Raw genomic sequence first — 21,329 nt, forward strand, 5'->3', positions numbered from 1 at the left:
TTTTTTTTTTTTTTTTGTATTTTTAATAGAGACGAGGTTTCACTATGTTGGCCAGGCTGGTCTCGAACACCTGACCGTATGATCCAATCACCTCAGCCTCCCAAAGTGCTGGGATTACAGGTGTGAGCCATCGTGCCTGGCCCATCTTTTTTTTTTTTTAAGTTTAATTGAAAAATAACAATATTTGTTATCAATTGTTGAACTTGGGTATTTTATTTGTATAAATTTAACGGGCACAAGTGCAGTTTTGTTACATGGATACATTGCATAATGGTGAGGTCAGGGCTTTTAGTGTGTGAACCTGTATTTTTCAAATCAAGCAAGAGTACTATGGTATATAAAACAATTTAAATAGTGCTTAAATTAAAACTTGTTTATGCATATATAGATAGTCATTCAGTTAAAATCGTATTTGGGCATCTGAATGGGACATAGTCTTATGAAAAAAGTATCATAAAAATCTCAGAAATCATAATGTTTAAAACCATTGCTTACTTTATCTTCTTGATGAGTAAAACCCTGTTACTAATTTCACCCAAGTTGAGAAGCCACTCATGGTTTAAGCAGTTCTGATTCTTGACATAACTTTCTAATTAAAAATGCATTCTGTTTTAGGAAAAAAACATAAGCCTTCATTTCAGAGCTCATCAGTAACAGAATGGCCTTAAATCTAACTACATATCTACTTGAATAATAAGCCAACAACACAAAAATGGGCAGCAGTTTTAAAATCGAGATATTCTTCTAATAGAGTATGAAATTAGACAAAATGTCTTCTAACTTACTATTTTTCTCACAACATTAGTTTCTCATTATTTTTTCATTTGTCCATGTAAACCTATAAAAAAAACTGAATATCAACACTGTGTAATATAACCTAAGAAAATATTTAAAATTATGTTAAAGATGGCAAATTGAATGCAGCCTTCTCCCTCTTTCTCTCTCTCACTCTCTCTCACACACACACTTTCTCTCTCAAGACTCCATTAAAAGTGTAGAATTGAGCAAAGAAGTCAAGCTCCAAAATACAGAGCAAACACACCAAGGTATGTTACAGTGTTTATGAGGAAAATCCACAAAGATGTGAATAGTAGCAGCTGCACATTCCAACGCCCCACTACACAACTAAAAATGTAAATGTTTATCTATGTCAAATAAGTACATGGTCAAAATCAAATTATGTGGAAGGATTATAATGAGTTAACCAAGTACCTTTATTACACACCTAAGCATTTAAATTTTAAATTAAAAATTAATATTTAAAGCTAAGTTTTAGAAAAGCTGAGATTAAAAAATGAAATGACCCACATAAATTTTCTTTGAAAAGTTGCTACTATACTTCCAGTTCATAAGGTTTGGTTCTGCCCAAAAGGGTTCCGAAGTCGAATCATGACAAATCTATTTGAATGCGTCAAAGGTATTTCAGACATAATACATCTAAAGTGGAATTCTGGGTTCCTCAACCTACTCTACATCCGTAGATCATACCCATCTCCCACCAAGGGACCTTTATTCAAGATTTAGGAAGGAGGCTGGTCTCTGCTTGGAGAACAACCACAAAAAGGACTGCTGGTGGTATGCAGACTCTCCTATTGCTTAAAGCAAATCACTTCTGGCCCTAAATTGTAGTCACCACTTAAATGGATTCACCATCCTTAGAAAACAGTTTAGCAACATCTTTCAATACTGGAGCATGTTCCCTTGGAAATGTCACTTACCTTTCCGACAAATACTCCTTCCACTACAAGTGTCACTCCTTCCTACCATATTTACCTCTCTTCCTGCTAGGTATTCTAGAAAACACAACTTAATCCACCCTATTACATTGCCATTCATGCTTTAATAACTCTTGTAAGGGTACATTCTGGGCAGCTACCTGGCAGTCAGAACCTAAATTTGGCTGTGGCTTTAAGAGATTAAAAAATAGCAAAAGAAGCCACAGTCCCTATCCTTTAGAAATTTATAGTTTCCCTTTCCATGAAAAGGTTCCACCTGAGCCCTTCAGAGGGAGACAAATTTTCACAAAATACTTAAATTTTCCACCAGGGAATTTATTTTAAAGTCTTATAACAACCACACTGGATTTTTAAAATTATATCTAGCCTAAATTTTTATAGGTAGAGCTTAAGTTCCTTCTATCTCTTATGTAATACCCACTTATAGACATAAGACCTTATTAAATAATCTTCCGCTTTTCTATTTTCTGGGCCAACCAACAAAATTACCGTAACTTCTGTTCAAATATTAACCCTACATTTTAATCAATTCAAATTAACTTTTTAAATATAAAGCCAAGAACTCTGTGAAGATAAAGCTCCTGACTGTGGTCAGAATCAGTGTGCAGATAAGACTAAAAATCAACAATTATATGTTCTGAATCTGGAGTATAGAGTTGAAGAATCTACTATTTTTGATAATTCAAGTCAAATATATAAAAATTTATTCAGTGACTACCCAGGCAAGGCTCCAGTAAGGGTGAATAAAAATAAATATAAGACTCAAAGATATATATGATCCTGGGGAAAGGAATAATCTAGCAGAGGAGAATAATATGAAAGATTGTACCTATTATATAGAAATAATTAACATGAGTTAAATCATTAGTCAAAACAAGAAGATACTACCTTTTGCTTATTGACCAAGATTTGAAAGAATGATAAAAGTATAGACATAAGGAAGTCAAAGCTCTAGAGAAGCAGATACTAGGATAATTCCTGGTATGAATATGAACCGGGAAAACATTTCTGGAGGGCAATTTGGCACTAAAATTCTTTTGAAAATACATACTTTGACCAAAAATAATATTATCTAAGGGCTTGTCCCAGGGAAATAACCAGACAAGTCTTTAAAGGATTTACAGGAAGCAAGCAATATGACTTATAACCATGGAGAATTATAAATAATCTAAATGTCCTATAACATGGGTTTTTAAAAAAAAATGAAACCTATGATACATACATCGACATTAAAATGATGATATAGCTGATTATACATACATATATCAACATGGAAATGTCTTTAAGATAAAGTAAATTTTACAAAACAGTTTTTTAAAAGGTATGCAGTGTTTCTTCAAGTAACTTGTATCACTGTTTCTAAAGGTACACAATGTCCTCAACACTGTGACACAATAGGTCTACAGCAAGGTTGGAAATGTAAACTTTTAACATGTCCACCCTTCCAGCAAGTGAGCACACAAACACACACACAGGCTCACTTAGGTGATCTTAATGTAAGTGCTCTATAGAGCATCCTTTGAGAAATGGCACATTAACGTATCTCAAGTCCAGGAAGGAGTGTATGTGCAAAATAGGAAGATGAAGTAAGAATCTGGAGTTTGGAGTGGGTATCGAAGTATAAAGAAAAAGAGAAAAAAGAATCAGAAAATAAAATATAATACATCAACTCAATGGACAATTACATAATCATTAATAACCATGACAGAATGGATATAATGTAAGTTATATTAACCAACAACAAAAAACAAACAACTCAGATCAAAAATGGGTAAAGGACTTGAATAATCATTTGTCCCAAGGAAATATACTAATGGCCAATAAGCACATAAAAAGAGCTCAACATCATTAGTCATTAGGGAAATCCAACCAAAACCACAGTGAGATACCACATCACATATACTAAGATGGTTATAAGTTTTTAAAAAAACAAAGAAAGAAAGTGTTGACTAGGATATGTAGAAATTGAAGCCCTCATATATCGCTTGAGGAACTGTAAAATGGTACAGTGCTGTTGCTATGGAAAACAGTTTGGTAGTTCCTCAAAAAGTTAAACATAGAATTACCATACAACCCAGCAATTCTACTTCTAGGTATATACCCAACAGAATACCTGAAAATAGATGTTCAAATATTTGTACATAAATGTTTACAGCAACAGTATTCATAATAGTCCAAAGGTAGAAATAATCCAATGATGAATGGATAAACAAAATGTGTATACTCATGCATAACAGTATTATTCATCCATAAAAAGAAATTAGGTGATACTTGCACACCAATGTTCATAGTAGCATTATTTACAACAGCAAAAAGCTAGAAGCAACCCAAGTGTCCATTATCAAATGAATGGATAAACAAAATGTGGTATATACATACAATGAAATATTATTCAGCCAAAAAAAGAATTAAATTCTGATATATGCTATAACATGGACAACCCTTGAGAACATTATGCTAAGTGAAATAAGCCTGACACAAAAGGATAAGTATTTTGCAATTCCACTTATATGAGCGACCTACAGAGACAGAAAGCAGAAGTTACCAGAAACCAGGGGCAGGAAGGAAGGTGGGGTTACCATTTATTGGCTACAGAGTTTCTGTTTGGAATGATTAAAAAGTTCTGGAAACCGGTAGTGGTGATGGTTACAAAACATTGTAAATGTATTTAATGTTCCTGAGTAGTTCAATAACAAGTAGTTAAAACGGTTAGTTTTACATTATGTATATTCTACAATTTTTTTTTTTTTTTTTTTTTTTTTTTTTGGAGATGGAATCTTTCTCTGTCACCCAGGCTGGAGTGCAGTGGTGCGATCTTGGCTCACTGTAAGTTCCACCTCCTGGGTTCACACCATTCTCCTGCCTCAGCCTCCCAAGTAGCTGAGACTACAGGTGCCCACCACCACACCTGGCTAATTTTTGTATTTTTTAGTAGAGACAGGGTTTCACTGTGTTAGCCAGGATGGTCTCGATCTCCTGACCTCGTGATCTACCCACCTCGGCCTGCCAAAGTGCTGGGATTACAGGCGTGAGCCACCATGTCTGGCCCACCATTTTTAAAAGAACAAAGAAACATCAGATTTAAACTACACACTAGACCTAACAGGCCTGACATTTACAGAATAGTTCACCAACTGCTACAGAATACACATTCTTTTCACCAGCACACAGGACATCCTACAGAAAAGACCATATATCAGGCCACAAAACAAGTCTGAACAAATCCAAAAAAGAAGAAATCATATCAAGTACCTTTTTATTTTAATTTCTTTTTTTTTTTTTTTTTTTTTTTTTTGTGAGACAGAGTCTCACACTGTTGCCTGGCCTGGAGTGCAATGACGTGACCTCAGTTCACTGCAACCTCCACCTCCTGGGTTCACGTGATTCTCCTGCCTCAGCCTCCTGAGTAGCTGTGATTACAGTCACACACTACCACACCCAGATAATTTCAAGTACCTTTTTAAAGCACAATGGAATAAAACTAGAAATAAAACCACAATAACAAGAGAAATCTTGGAAACTTCACAAGTACATGGAAATTAAATTACATACTCCTGAATGATCAATGGATCAATGAATAAATTAAGACAGAAATTTTAAAATGTCTTGAAATAAATGAAAATGAAAATGTAACATACCAAAATCTATGTAATAGAGGAAAAGCAGTACTAAGGGTGAAGTTTATAGCCATAAACACCTATATCAAAAAACAGAAGGACTTCAAATAAACAACGTAACAATGCACCCCAAGGAACTAGAAAAGCAGGAAAAAAACAAACCCAAAATTAGTAGAAGGAAAGAAACAATAAAGATCAGACCAGAAATAAAAGAAATTGAGACAAAAAAGTGCAAAAGATCAACCAAATTAAAAGTTAGTTTTTTGGAAAGATAAACAAAATCAACAAACTTTTAACTAGACTAAAGAAAAAAGAGAGAAGATCCCCTTTCAGACAAGCAAATGCTGAAGGAATTCATAACCACCAGACCTGCCTTACAAGAGCTCCTGAAGGAAGCATTAAATATGGAAAGAAAAGACCATTACCAGCCACTACATGAAGACACTGAAGTATACAGACCAGTGATACTATAAAGCAACCACATAAACAAGTTTAAAAAATAACCAGCTAACATCATGATGGCAGGATCAAATCTGCACATATCAATACTAACCTTGAATTTAAATTAGCTAAATGTCCCAATTAAAAGACACAGAATAGCAAGCTGAATAAAGAAACAAGACCCATTGATATGCTGTCTTCAAGAGGTCCATCTCACATTTAATGACACACATAGGCTCAAAAGAAAGAGATGGAGATCGGGGGGCAGGGCATAGCTGAACAAAAGGCAGCAGAAACTTCTGCAGACTTAAATGTCCCTGTCTAACAGCTCTGAAGACAGCAGTGGTTCTCCCAGCATGGTGTTTGAGCTCAGAGAACAGACAGACTGCCTCCTCAAGTGGGTCCGTTACCCCTGTGTAGCCTAAATGGGAGACACCTCCCAGGAGGGTATGACTAACACCTCATACAGGTGGGTGCCCCTCTGAGACAAAGCTTCCAAAGGAAGGATCAGGCAGCAATATTTGCTGTTCTGCAGCCTCTGCTGGTGATACCCAGGCAAACAGGGTCTGGAGTGGACCTCCAGCAAACTCCAACAGACCTGCAGCTGAGGGACCTGTTAGAAGGAAAACTAACAAACAGAAAGGAATAGCATCAACATCAACAAAAAGGACATCTACACCAAAACCCCATCTGTAGGTTACCAACATCAAACCAAAGGTAGATAAAACCACAAAGATGCAGAGAAACCAGAGCAGAAAAGCTGAAAATTCTAAAACCAGAGAGACTCTTCTCCTCCAAATGATCGCCGCTCCTCACTAGCAACAAAAGAGAGCTGGGCGGGGGCGGAGCAAGATGGCCAAATAGGAACAGCTCCAGTCTCCAGCTTCCAGTGCGAGCGACACAGAAGACAGGTGATTTCTGCATTTTCAACTGAGGTACTGGGGTCATCTCACTGGGGAGTGCCGGACAATCGGTGCTGGTCAGCTGTTGCAGCCCGACCAGCGAGAGCTGAAGCAGGGCGAGGCATCGCCTCACCTGGGAAGCGCAAGGGGGAAGGGAATCCCTTTTCCTAGCCAGGGGAACTGAGACACACAACACCTGGAAAATCGGGTAACTCCCACCCGAACACTGCGCTTTAAGCAAACGGGCACACAAGGCGATTATATCCCACACCTGTCCGGGAGAGTCCCATGCCAAGGAGCCTTCCTCATTGCTAGCACAGCAGTCTGCGATCTAATGGCAAGGCAGCAGCAAAGCTGGGGGAGGGGCGCCCGCCATTGCTGAGGCTTAAGTAGGTAAACAAAGCCCTGGGAAGATCGAACTGGGTGGAGCTCACAGCAGCTCAAGGAGGCCTGCCAGTCTCTGTAGACTCCACCTCTGGGGACAGGGCATAGCTAAACAACAACAATAACAACAAAAAAGCAGCAGAAACCTCTGCAGATGCAATCGACTCTGTCTGACAGCTTTGAAGAGAGCAGTGGATCTCCCAACACGGAGGTTGAGATCTGAGAACGGACAGACTGCCTGCTCAAGTGGGTCCCTGACCCCTGAGTAGCCTAACTGGGAGACATCCTCCACTAGGGGCAGACCAACACCCCACACCTCACAGGGTGTGTACACCTCACAGGGTGGAGTACACCCCTGAGAGGAAGCTTCCAAAGCAAGAATCAGACAGGTACACTCGCTGTTCAGCAGTATTCTATCTTTTGCAGCATCTGCTGCTGACACCCAGGCACACAGGGTCTGGAGTGGACCTCAAGCAGTCTCCAACAGACCTACAGCTGAGGGTCCTGACTGTTAGAAGGAAAACTAACAAACAGGAAGGACACCCACACCAAAATTCCATCAGTACGTCACCATCATCAAAGACCAGAGGCAGTTAAAACCACAAAGACGGGGAAAAAGCAGGGCAGAAAAGCTGGAAATTCAAAAACTAAGAGTGCATCTCCCCCTACAAAGGAACGCAGCTCGTCGCCAGCAATGGATCAAAGCTGGACGGAGAATGACTTTGACGAGATGAGAGAAGAAGGCTTCAGGCCATCAAACTTCTCAGAGCTAAAGGAGGAATTACATATCCAGTGCAAAGAAACTAAAAATCTTGAAAAAAGAATGGAAGAATTGATAACCAGAATAATTAATGCAGAGAAGGCCATAAACGAACTGACAGAGATGAAAACCATGACACGAGAAATACGTGACAAATGCACAAGCTTCAGTAACCGACTCGATCAACTGGAAGAAAGAGTATCAGCGACTGAGGATCAAATGAATGAAATGAAGCGAGAAGAGAAATCTAAAGAAAAAAGAAAAAGAAATGAACAAAGCCTGCAAGAAGTATGGGATTATGTAAAAAGACCAAATCTACGTCTGATTGGGGTGCCTGAAAGTGAGGGGGAAAATGGAACCAAGTTGGAAAACACTCTTCAGGATATCATCCAGGAGAACTTCCCCAACCTAGTAGGGCAGGCCAACATTCAAATTCAGGAAATACAGAGAACACCACAAAGATACTCCTCCAGAAGAGCAACTCCAAGACATATAATTGCCAGATTCACCAAAGTTGAAATGAAGGAAAAAATCTTAAGGACAGCCAGAGAGAAAGTTGAGTTACCCACAAAGGGAAGCAGGAGGGATACTATTAGGAGAAATACCTAATGTAAACGACGAGTTGATGGGTGCATTAAACCAACATGGCCCATGTATACCTATGTGACAAACCTGCACGTGATGCACATGTATCCTAGAACTAAAGTATAATAAAATAAAAGAAAATAAAAAGAAAATTTAATAAAATAAATAAATAAATAAAGGAAGAAAATTCTACCAAGCAAATGGAAAACAGAAAAAAGTAGGGGTTGCAATCCTAGTTTCTGACAAAACAGACTGTAAGTCAACAAACATCACAAAAGATAAAGAAGGGCATTACATAATGGTAAAGGGTTCAACTCAACAAGATATAACCATCCTGAATTATATGCACCCAACACAGGAGGACTCAGATTAATAAAGCAGGTTCCTAGAGACCATCAAAGAAACTTATACTTCCAGACAATGATAGTGGGAGACTTTAGTATGCCACTGACAATATTAGACAGATCATTGGGACAGAAAAGTAACAATGATATTCAGGACCTGAACTCAGCACTGGATCAAATAGACCTGATAGATATCTACAAAAGTCTCCATCCAAAAGCAACAGAATATACATTCTTCTCATTGCCACGTGGAACGTACTCTAAAATCAATCACATAATCAGAAGTAAAATGTTCCTCAGCAAATGCAAAAGCAGTAAAATCATAACAATCTCTCGGACCACAGTGCAATCAAATTAGAAATCAAGACTAAGAAATTCATTCAAACCCACACAATTACATGTAAATTGAATAACCTGCTCCTGAATGACTTTCAGGTAAATAATAAAAATAAGGCAGAAATCAAGAAGTTCCTTGAAATGAATGAGAACAAAGATATAACATACCAGAATCTCTGGGACACAGCCAAGGCAGTGTTAGAGGGGAAATTTATAGCACTAAATGCCCACATCAAAAAGTTAGAAAGATCTCAAGTTAACAAGCTAACATCACAACTGAGAGAACTAGAGAACTAAGAGCAAACAAATCCCAAAGCTACCAGAAGACAAGAAATAACCAAAATTGGAGCTGAACTGAAGGAGACTAAGAAGGGAAAAATCATTCAAAAGATCAATGAATCCAGGGGGTGGTTTTCACAAAAAAAATAAAAGAGACTGCTAGCTAGATTAATGAAGAAAAGGGAGAAGAGTCAAAGAAACACAACCAGAAACAACAAGGAGGATCTTACCACTGACCCCACAGAAATACAAACAATCATCAGAGAATATTAAGAACATCTCTATGCACATAAACTAGAAGATCTAGAAGAAATGGATAAATAACTGGACACACACCCTCCCAAGACTGAACCAGAAAAAAAGTAGAATCCCTGAACAGACCAATAACAAGCTCTGAAATTGAATCAGTAATAAACAGCCTACCAACCAAAAAAATAAAGCCCAGGACCAGAGAGATTCTCAGTTGAATTCTACCAGATGTACATAGAAGAGCTGGTACCATTCCTGCTAAAATTATTCCAAAAAACTGGGGAGAAGGGACTCCTCCCTAACTCATTTTATGAGGCCAGCATCATCCTGACACTAAAATCTGGCAGAGACACAACAAAAAAAAGGAAACTTCAGGCCAATATCCTTGATGAACACTGATGCAAAAATACTCAACAAAATACTAGCAAACTGAATCCAGCACATCAAATAACTTATCCACCATGAACAAGGAGGCTTTATCCGTGAGATTCAAGGTTGGTTCAACATACAGAAATCAATAAATGTGATTCATCACATAAATAGAACTAAAGACAAAAACCACATGATTATCTCACTAGATGCAGAAAAGCCTTTTGACAAAATTCAACACTTCATGTTAAAAACTCAATAAACTAGGTATTGAAGGAACATACCTCAAAATAATAAGAGCCATCTATGACAGACCCACAGCCAATATCATACTGAATGGGCAAAAGCTGGAAGCATTCCCCTTGAAAACCAGCACAAGACAAGGAAGTCCTCTTTTACCACTCCTATTTCAACATAGTATGGCAAGTCCTGGACAGGACAATCAGGCAAGAGAAAGAAGCATCCAAATGAGAAGAGAGGAAGTCAAACTATCTGTTTGCAGATGACATGATCTTCTATCTAAGAAACCCGTAGTCTCAGCCCAAAAGCTTTTTAAGCTGATAAATAACTTCAGCAAAGTCTCAGGACACAAAATCAATGTGCAAAAATGACTAACATTCCTATACACCAATAACAGTCAAGCTGAGAGCCAAATTGGGAATGCAATTCCATTAAACATTGCCACACAAAAAAAATGAAATACATAGGAATACAACTAAACAGGAAAGTGAAAGATCTCTACAAGGAGAACTACAAAACGCTGCTCAGAGAAATCAGAGATGACACAAACAAACGGAAAAACATTTCATGCTCATGGATAGGAAGAAACAATGTTATTCAAATAGCTATACTGCCCAAAGCAATTCATAGATTCAATGTTATTCCTATTAAACTACCATTTTTCTAGTTCTTCACACAACTAGAAAAAACTATTTTAAAAGTCATGGAGCCTCAAAAAGAGCCTGAATAGCCAAGACAATCCTGAGCAAAAACAACAGAGCTGGAGGCATCACACTACCTGACTTCCAACTATGCTACAGGGTTACAGTAACCAAAACAGCATGGTACTGTAACAAAAACAGATACGCAGACCAATGGAAACAGAATAGAGAACGCAGAAATAAAGCCACACACCTATAACCACCTGATATTCAATGAAGACCCTGACAAAAGCAAGCAATGGGTAAAGATTCCCTATTCAATAAATGGTGCTGGGGTAACTCGCTAGCCATAGGCAGAAAATCGAAACTGGACCACTTCCTTAGACCATTTACAAAGATTAACCCAAGATGAACTAAAGATCTAAATGTAAAACCCAAAACTATAAAAACCCTGGAAGACAACCTAGGCAATACCACTCTGGACATAGAAATGAGCAAAGATTTCATGATGAAGACACCAAAAGCAATTGCAACAAAAGCAAAACTTGAAAAATGGGATCCAATTAAACTAAGAGCTTCTGCATAGCAAATCAAACTATCAACAGAGTGAACAGACAACCTACAGAATGGGAGGAAATTTTTCCAAACTATGCAACTGAGAAAGGTCTAATAGATAGCATCTATAAGGAACTTAAATTTACAAGAAAATAAAAAACCATTAAAATGTGAGCAAAGGACATGAACACTTCAAAAGAAGACATACTTGTAGCCCACAATCATATGAAAAAGGCTCAGCATCACTGATCATTAGAGAGATTCAAATCAAACCCACAATGAGATACCATCCAGAATACCATCCAGATACCAGTCAGAATGGCTATTATTAAAAAGTCAAAAAATAATGGGTGCTGGCAAGGTTGCGGAGAAAAAGGAACACTTGTACACTCTTGCTGGGAGTGTAAATCAGTTCAACCATTGTGGAAGACAGTGTGGCAATTCCTCAAAGACTGAAAAACAGAAACACCATTTGACCCAGCAATCCCGTTACTGAATATATACCCAAAGGAAATAAATCATTCTATTATAAAGACACATGCACACATATGTTCATCGCAGCACTATTCACAAAAACAAAGACATGGAATCAGACTAAATGCCCAACAGTGGTAGAATAGACAAAGAAAATGTGAAGGCCAGGCGTGGTGACTTACACCTGTAATCCCAGCACTTTGGGAGGGTGAGGTGGGTGGATCACAAGGTCAGGAATTCGAGACCAGCCTGGCCAACATGTCAAAACTCCCATCTCTACTGAAAATACAAAAAAAAAAAAAAATTAGCCAGCCATGGTGGTGGGCACCTGTAATCCCAGCTACTCATGAGGCTGAGGCAAGAGAATCCCTTTAACCCGGGAGTTGGAAGTTGCAGTGAGCCAAGATCATACCACTGCACTCCAGTCTGGGTGACAGAGTGGGACTCCATTTCAAAAAAAAAAAAAAAAAAGAAAGAAAGAAAAGAAAAAAGAAAATGTGATATATACACCATGGAATACTATGCCACCAGAAAAAAGGAATGAGATTATGTCCTTTACAGGAACTTGGATGGAGCTAACTAACGCGGGAACAGAAAACCGAATACTGCATGTGCGCACTTATAAGTGCGAGTTAAATGATGAGAACACACGGACACATAGAGGAAAACAACATACACTAGGGCCTACCAGGAGGTGGAGTTTGGGAGGAGGGAGAGGGTCAGGAAAAATAGCGGGTATTAGGCTTAATAACTGGGTGATGAAATAATCTATACAACAAACTCCCATGATACAAGTTTACCTATATAACAAATGTGCACATGTACCTCTGAACTTAAAATAAAAGTTAATTTTTTTTAAAGTGGGGAGATCCAAATAAAATCAGAAATGAAAAAAGAGACATAACACCTGAGACCACAGAAATACAAAGAATAATTAGAGACAATTATGAACAACTATATGCCAACAAATTGGAAAGCCTACAAAAAATGAATAAATTCCTGGACAGATACAACCTAGAAAGATTCACTCATGAAGAAATAGAAAAACCTCAGTAAAGCAATAATGAGTGATGACATCAAAGCTGTAGTAAGAAGATTCCCATCAAAGAAAAGCCCAGGACCTGACAGCCTCACTGCTGTATTCTACCAACCATTTAAAGAGCAATTACCAATTATACTCAAACTTTAAAAAAAAAAAAAAAAAGCTGGAAAGGAGGGCATACTTCCAAACTAATTCCATGAGGCCGGCATTACCCTGATACCAGGACCAGACAAGGACACACACAGAAAAGAAAACTACTTTGTATGGCTTGGACCCAAGAGGTATTCCCAAACAATTACCAATTATACTCAAACTAAAAAAAAAAAAAAAAAAGCTAGAAAGGAGGGCATACTTCCAAACTAATTCCATGAGGCCAGCATTGCCCTGATACCAGGACCAGACAAGGACACACACAGAAAAGAAAACTTCTTTGTATGGCTTGGACCCAAGAGGTATTCCCCACAGCGCAGCACACCGACTGTGGCAGATCATGGCCAGATTGCCTCTTTAGGCCAGACCCTGACACATCCCTCCTCACTGGGCAGGACCTCCCTGCAGGAACTTCAGCAACTCTACCCAGGGCCTTAGGAACAGAATGGTGATCTCCCTGGGCCTGAGCCCCTAGGGGGTGGGGTGGCCATGGTCTCCATGGACCAGCAAACTTCATCTTTCCTCCTGCTAGCTCTGAGGAATCTGAGCAGACCAGATGAGGGGGTTTCCCCCCAGCACAGCACACCCCCTCCACCAAGGGGCAGCCAGTGTGCTTTATTAAGTGGGTCCTGGATCCCATGCCCCCCAACAGGGGTTGCCAGACACCTTATATGGAGCATTACTCTTGGCATCAGGTCAGTGCCCCTTGAGGACAGAGATCCCAGAGGAAGGAGCAGGCTCCCATCTTTGCTGTTCTCCAGCCTCCTTAGTTAACATCTCCAGGTGCGAGAGGGACCCAGGTGAATAGGGCCTGAAATGAAACTCCAGCAAACCACAGCAGCCCTACAGAAGAGGGGCCTGTTAAAAGAAAAACAAACAGAAAGCAACAACAGCATCAACAAAAAAGTGTTCACAAAAACCCATCTAAAAGTCAGCAGCCTCAAAGATCGAAACTAGACAACTCATGAAAATGAGAAAGAATCAACAAGAAAATGCTGAAAACTTAAAAAGCCAGAGTGCCTCTTCTCCTCCAAATGATCACAACACCTCTCCAGCAAGGGCACAGAAATGGGCAGAGGCTGAGATGGATGAATTGACAAAAGTAGGCTTCAGAAGGTGGGTAATAACAAACTTCATTGAACCAAAGGAGCATGTTCTAACCTAATGCAAAGAAACCAAGAACCATGATAAAAGGTTACAGGAGCTGTTAACTAAAATAACCAGTTTAGATAGGAACAATATGACCTGATGGAGCTGAAAAACACAGCATGAGAACTTTGTGATACAAGTATCGATAGCTGAATCAATGAAGCGGAAGAAAGAATATCAGAGCTTGAAGACTATCTTGCTGAAATAGAGTAGGAAGACAAGATTAGGGAAAAAAGAATGAAAAGGAACAAACAAAACCTCTGAGAACTACGGAACTACATAAAAAGATCAAACCTATGATTGATTGGAGTACCTGAAAGAGTCAGAAAGAATGGAACCAAGTTGGAAAACACACTTCAGGATATCATCCAGGAGAACTTCTCCAACCTAGCAAAACAGGCCAACATTCAAATTCAGGAAATACAGAGAACCCCAGGAAGATACTCCATGAGAAGTTCACCCCAAGAAACATAACCATCAGATTCTCCAAGGTCAAAATGAAGAAAAAAATGTTAAGGGTACCCAGAAGAGGCCAGGTCACCTACAAAAGGAATCCCATCAGACTAACAGCAGACCTCTCAGCAGAAACCCTACAAGCCAGTAGAGAGTGTGGGCCAATATTCAACATTCTTAAATAAAAGAATTTCCAACCCAGAATTTCATATCCAGCCAAGCTAAGTTTCTAAGCAAAGGAGAAATAAAATATTTTTCAAACAAGCAAATGCTAAGGGAATTTGTCACTGCCAGGCCTACCTTGCAAGAGCTCCTGAAAAAAAGTACTAAATATGGAAAGGAAAAATCAGTACCAACCACTGCAAAAACACACTGAAGTGCAAAAACCAATGACACTTTGAAGAAATTGCATCAAGTAGACTGCAAAATAAGCAGCTAGCATCATGACAGTATCAAATTCACACATAACAAATTTAACCTTAAATGTAAATAGACTAAATGCCCCAATTAAAACATACACGCTGGCAAATTGAATAGAGTCAAGACGAATTGGTGTGCTGTCTTCAAGAGACCTATCTCACATGCAAAGACACACATAGGCTCAAAATAAAGGGAAGGAGGAATATTTAACAAGCAAATGGAAAGTGAAACAAAAGCAAGGGTTGCAATCCTACTTTCTGACAAAACAGACTTTAAACCAACAAAGATCAAAAAAGACAAGGGCAGTACATAATGGTAAAGGGATTAATTCAACGAGAAGAACTAACAATTCTACATATATATGCACCCAATAAAGAAACACCCAGATTCATAAAACAAGTTCCTAGAGACCTAAAAAGAGACTAAGACTATCACACAATAATAGTGGGAGACGTTAACACCCCACTGTCAATATTACACAGATCACTGAAACAGAATATTAACAAGGATATTCAAAACTTGAACTCAGCTCTGGATGAAGTGGACCTGATGGATATCTACAGAACTCACCACCCAAAGAAAACAGAATATACATTCTTCTCAGTGCCACATGGCACATACTCTAAAACTGATTGCATAATTGGAAGTAAAACACTCCTCAGCAAATGCAAAAGAACTGAAATCGTAACAGTATCTCAGACTACAATGCAATAAACTTAGAATTCAAGATTAAGAAAGTGATTCAAAACCACACAACTACATGGAAATTGAACAACCTGCTTCTGAATGACTCCTCAGTAAATAATGAAATTAAGAGAGAAATCAAGGAGTTCTTTGAAACCAATGAGAAAAAAGAGACAAGGTACCAGAATCTCTGGGATGCAGCTAAAGCACTGCTAAAAGGGAAATTTATAGCACTAAATGCCCATATCAGAAAGCAAGAAAGATCTCAGTTTGACACCCTAACATCACAACTAAAAGATACAGAGAGGCAGGAGCAAACAAATCCAAAAGCTAGCAAAAGACAAGAAATAACTAAGATCAGAGTGGAACTGAACGAGATAGAGACATGATAAAACCCTTCAAAAAAAATCAGTGAATCCAGGAGCTGGTTTTTTGAAAAAAATTAATAAAATACATAGACCACGAGCAACCCGCTTGGGTCCCCTCCCATGCTGTGGAAGCTTTGTTCTTTGACTCTTCACAATAAATCTTGCTGCTGCTCTCTTTCAGCCCCCCACACTGTAACACTCACCTCAAAGGTCTGCGGATCCATTCTTGAAATCAGTGAGACCACGAACCCACCTGAAGGAAGAAACTCTGGACACATCTGAAGGAACAAACTCTGAACACACCATCTTTAAGAGCTGTAACACTCACCGCCAAGGTCCGCAGTTTCATTCTTGAAGTCAGCGAGACCAAGAACCTACCAGAAGCAACCAATTCTGGACACAGCAAGACATGAAACCTCTACCTACTCACTCAGAATCATTTCTGCACCAACCATGGCCACCTTCGTGGAGCTCAGTACCAAAGCCAAGATGCCCATTGTGGGCCTGGGCACTTGGAAGTCTCCTCTCAGCAAAGTGAAAGAAGTGGTGAAGGTGGCCATTGATGCAGGATATCGCCACACTGACTGTGCCTATGTCTAACAGAATGAACATGAGGTGGGGAAAGCCATCCAAGAGAAGGCTGTGAAGCGGGAGGACCTCTTCATCATCAACAAGTTGTGGTCCACTTTCTTTGAGAGACCCCTTGTGAGGAAGGCCTATGAGAAGACCCTCAAGGACCTGAAGCTGAGCTATCTGGATGTCTATCTTATTCACTAGCCACAGGGATTCAAGTCTGGGGATGACTTTTTCCCAAAAGATGATAAAGGTAACATGATCGGTGGAAAAGCAATGTTCTTGGATGCCTGGGAGGCCGTGGAGGAGCTGATGGACGAGGGGCTGGCGAAAGCCTTTGGGGTCTCCAATTTCAACCACTTCCAGATAGAAAGGCTCTTGAACAAACCTGGACTGAAATATAAACCAGTGACTAACAGGCTGAGTGTCACCCATACCTCACACAGGAGAAACTGATCCAGTACTGCCACTCCAAGGGCATCACCATTATGGCCTACAGCCCCTTAGGCTCTCCGGACAGATCTTGGGCCAAGCCAGAGGACCCTTTCCTGCTGGAGAACCCCAAGATTAAGGAGATTGCTGCAAAGCACAAAAAACTGCAGCCTGGGTTCTGATCTGTTTGCATATCTAGAAGAATGTAATTATGATCCCCAAGTCTGTGACACCAGCATGCATTGTTGAGAACATTCAGGTCTTTGACTTTAAATTGAATGATGAGGAGATGGCAACCATACTCAGCTTCAACAGAAACTGGAAGGCCTCTCATTTGGAGGACTATCCCTTTGATGCAGAATACTGAGGTTGAATCTCCTGGTGAGATTACACAGGGGATTCTCTTTCTTCGCTGAAGTGTGACTATCTCCACTCAAGTCCTATTTTAGCCAAGCTTATCTGAGATCACAGTGAACTTCGTTCTATTGTAGGCCAGAATCAAGGTGCTGTTTTAGACATTTATTTCTGCATGTTCAACTAGGATCAGAATATCACAGAAAAGCATGACTTGAATAAGCAAATGACAATTTTTTCCACGTATCTGATCTGAACAAATGTTTGTTAAGCACCACAAACTCTGCCAACACTGAGGGTGTAAAGATAAATAATAAAAAATAATGATGGTAAAAAAATAGACCACTAGCTAGACTAATAAAGAGGAAAAGAGAGAAGAATCAAATAGACACAATAAAAAATGATAAAGGAGATATCACCAATGACCCCAAAGAAATACAACCAACCATCAGAAAATACTATAAACACCTCTATGCAAATAAACTAGAAAATCTAGAAGAAATTGATAAATTCCTGGACACATACACCATCTCAAGACTAAACTAAGAAGAATTTGAATCCCTGAATAGACCAATAACAAGTTCTGAAACTGAGGCAGTAATAAATAGCTACCAACCAAAAAAAAAAAAAAAATACCCAGGACCAGACAGATTTACAGCCAAATTCTACCAGAGGTACAAAGAGAAATGGGTACCATTCCTTCTGAAATTAATTCAAACAACTGAAAAGGAGGGACTTTTCTTTCACTCATTTTATGAGGCCAGCATCATCCTGATACCAAAACCTGGCACAGATATAACAAAAAAAGAAAACTTCAGGCCAATATCCCTGATGAACATTGACACAAAAGTCCTCAGTAAAATACTGGCAAACCAAATCCAGCAGCATCAAAAAGGTTATCCACCATGATCAAGTCAGCTTTATCCCTGGGATGCAAGCATGGTTCAACATACACAAATCAATAAATGTAATTCATCACATAAGCAGAACTAAAGACAAAAGCCACGCAATTATCTCAACAGACGCAGAAAAGGCCTTTAATAAAATTCAACATCCCTTCATGTTAACAACTCTCACTAAACTAGGTATTGATGGAACATATCTCAAAATATTAAGAGCCATTTCTGACAAACCCACAGCCAATATCATACTAAATGGGCAAACGCTGGAAGCATTCCCCTTGGAATCTGGCACAAGACAAGGATGCCCTCTCTCTTTCTCACCACTTCTATTCAACATAGAATGGAAGTTCTGGCCAGGGCAATCAGGCAAGAGAAGGAAATAAAGGGTATTCAGATAGAAAGAGAGGAAGTCAAACTGTCTCTGCAGACAACATGATCCTATATTTAGAAAATCCCATTGTCTCAGTCCAAAAGCTCCTTAAGCTGATAAGCAACTTCAGCAAACTCTCAGGATACAAAATCAATGTGCAAAAATCACAAGCATTCCTATACACCAACAATAAACAGATAGCCAAATCATGAATGAACTCCCTTTCACAACTTCTGCAAATAAAATACTTAGGAATACCGATAAAAAGGGATGTAAAGGACCTCTTCAAGGAGAACTACAAACCACTGCTCAAGGAAATAAGGACACAAACAAATGGAAAAACATTCCATGGTCATGGATAGGGAGAATCACTGTTGTGAAAATGGCCATATTGCCCAAAGTAATTTATAGATTAAATGCTATTTCCATTAAACTACCATTGCTGTTTTTCACAAAATTAGAAAAAAGTACTTTAAAATTCTTATGGAACCAAAAAAGACCCCTTATAGCCAAGACAATCCTAAGCAAAGAGAACAAAGCTGGAGGCATCGTGTTACCCAACTTCAAACTATACTACAAGGTAATAGTAACCAAAACAGCATGGAATTGGTACCAAAACAGACACACAGACCAATGGAACAGAACAGAGATCTCAGAAATAAGGCCACACATCTACAACCATCTGACATTTAACAAACCTGATAAAAACAAGCAATGGGGAAAGGATTCCCTATTTAATAAACGGTGCTGGGAAAACTGGCTAGCCACATGCAGAAAATTGAAACTGGACCCCTTCTTTACAATTCATACAAAAATTAACTAAAGATGGATTAAAGACTTAAATGTAAAACCAAAAACTACAAAAACCCTAGAAAAAAATCTAGGCAATACCATTCAGGACATAAACAAAGATTTCATGACAAAACATCAAAAGCAATTGCAACGAAAGCAAACTTTAACAAATAGGACCTAATTAAACGAAAGCTTCTGCACAGCAAAAGGAACTATCATCACAGTGAACAGACGGCCTACGGAATGGAAGAAAATGTTCACAATCTATCCCTCTGACAAAGGTCTAATATCCAGAATCTACAAGGAACTTAAACAAATTTACAAGAAAACAATGAACAACTCCATCAAAAAATGGGCAAAGGATATGAACAGACACTTCTCAAAAGAAGATATTGATGTGGCCAAGAAACATATGAAAAAAAGCTCAACATTACTGATCATTAGAGAAATGCAAATCAAAACCACAATGAGATACCATCTCATGACTCAGAATGGCGATTATTAAAAAGTCAAGAAATAACAGCTGCTGGCAAGGCTGTGGAGGAATAGGACTGCTTTTACACTGTTGGTGAGAATGTAAATTAGTTCAACAATTGCAGAAGACAGTGGGGCGATTCCTCAGGGATCTAGAACCAGATATACAATTTAACCCAGCAATCCCATTACTGGGTATATACCCAAAGGAATATAAATAATACTATTATAAAGATACATGCACACATATGTTTATTGCAGCACTATTCACAATAGCAAAGACATGGAATCAATCCAACTGTCCATCAGTGATGGACTGGATAAAGAAAATGTGGTACATATACACCATGGAATGCTCTGCAGCCATAAAAAGGAATAAGATCATGACCTTTGCAGGGACATGGATGGAGCTAGAAGCCATTATTGTCAGCAAACTAACACAGGAACAGAAAAACAAACACCACACGTTCTCACTTACAAGTGGGAGCTGAATAATGAGAACACATGGACACAGTGAGGGAAACAACACACACTGGAGCCTGTTGTGGGGGCGTAGGGAGGGAGAGCATCAGGATAAACAGCGAATGCATTTGGGGCTTAATACCTGGGTGATGGGTTGTTAGGTACAGCAAACCACCATGGCACACGTTTACCTATGTAACAAACCTGCACATCATGCAAATGTATCTCAGAACTTAAAATAAAATTTTAAAAAAGAAGGAATGATACTAGACCCCTATCTCTCACCATACACAAAAATCAAGTCAAAATGGATAAAAGACTTAAGTCTAAGACCTGAAACTATGAAACTAGTATTAATAGAAGAAAACATTGGGGAAATGCTCCAGGACATTGGTCTGGGCAAGATTTTCTGTGTAAGACCTCAAAAGCACAGGCAACCAAAGCAAAAATGGACAACTGGGATTTTATCAAGATAAAAGTCTTCTGTACAGCAGAGGAAACAATCAACAAAGTGCAAAAACAACCCACAGAATGGGGGGAAAGATCCTCAAACCACCCATCTGACAAAGGATTAATAACCAGACTATATAAGGAGCTCAAACAACTCAATGGAGAAGAAAATAATAATAATCTGATCAGAAAGTGGGCAAAAGAGCTGAACAGACATTTCTCAAAAGAATACATACATGGCTGGACACGGTGTCTCAAGCCTGTAATCTCAGCAGTTAGGGAGGCTGACGTGAGAGGAGCAACTGAGGACAGAAATTTGAGACCAGCCTGGACAATATGGCA

General features: G+C 39.0%; 1 pseudogene; it reads left to right on the forward strand.

The window, feature by feature from the left end:
• The first annotated feature begins 16,631 nt into the window (after window positions 1-16,631).
• LOC111537943 lies at window positions 16,632-17,550 on the forward strand (annotated as a pseudogene).
• Window positions 17,551-21,329: the final 3,779 nt, after the last annotated feature.

The sequence above is a fragment of the Piliocolobus tephrosceles genome, chromosome 9 (assembly GCF_002776525.5).
Source record: "Piliocolobus tephrosceles isolate RC106 chromosome 9, ASM277652v3, whole genome shotgun sequence".
Classification (NCBI taxonomy): domain Eukaryota; kingdom Metazoa; phylum Chordata; class Mammalia; order Primates; family Cercopithecidae; genus Piliocolobus; species Piliocolobus tephrosceles.